Raw genomic sequence first — 688 nt, forward strand, 5'->3', positions numbered from 1 at the left:
GGATTCTTACATGATTCCAGTCATGTGTCCTATTCAACTCTAACAGCTGATTTGAAACTGGAGAAATCTAGTAGAATGCTGTAGAATTACCAGAAATCATCATAGATAAAGGTGATCAACGTTATGTTGATTTGCACTGACTGTTCACTCTAAGACCAGCAGAATATGAATATGATCCCCACAGCATAACAGAGCAACTGGATCCTCTGATTTTACTGTAATTTGTATGTATTTCTATGTATGTTCTGCACTATCATGTTTCTTTCCATCTTCAGAGTTTTTTCTTGCTGCTGTTGCCTGTTACTATTCTTTGTAAAGCTTTATTAAAACAATATGCAGTGAGAAAGATGCAATACAATTTTTATTTCAGTTTTTGAAAAGGAATCAGCTGATTTATAAATGTTATGATCACTTTTACAGTAATGTTCTTATTGTTTGTAATGATGTATTTTGATATGGAATTTGATAATATTGCACTTTTGTTATGTTTTTGTCTGTTATTTAACTTAAAATCAAGAAACAACAAATGGACTTTACACTCTTATCATTATAAACTGCACCAAATGAATTAATAGGCGTTTAGGATTAAAACATATCTATAAGTCCTTCTGTCTGTCTGTAAGTACCTCACTGTGACTGTCAAGGTTTGTATAATCAGATATGTGCAGATGAGAGCAGTCATGTCTTG

Source organism: Sinocyclocheilus grahami, unplaced genomic scaffold (assembly GCF_001515645.1).
Source record: "Sinocyclocheilus grahami isolate Dianchi unplaced genomic scaffold, SAMN03320097.WGS_v1.1 scaffold1207.1, whole genome shotgun sequence".
Lineage (NCBI taxonomy): Eukaryota > Metazoa > Chordata > Actinopteri > Cypriniformes > Cyprinidae > Sinocyclocheilus > Sinocyclocheilus grahami.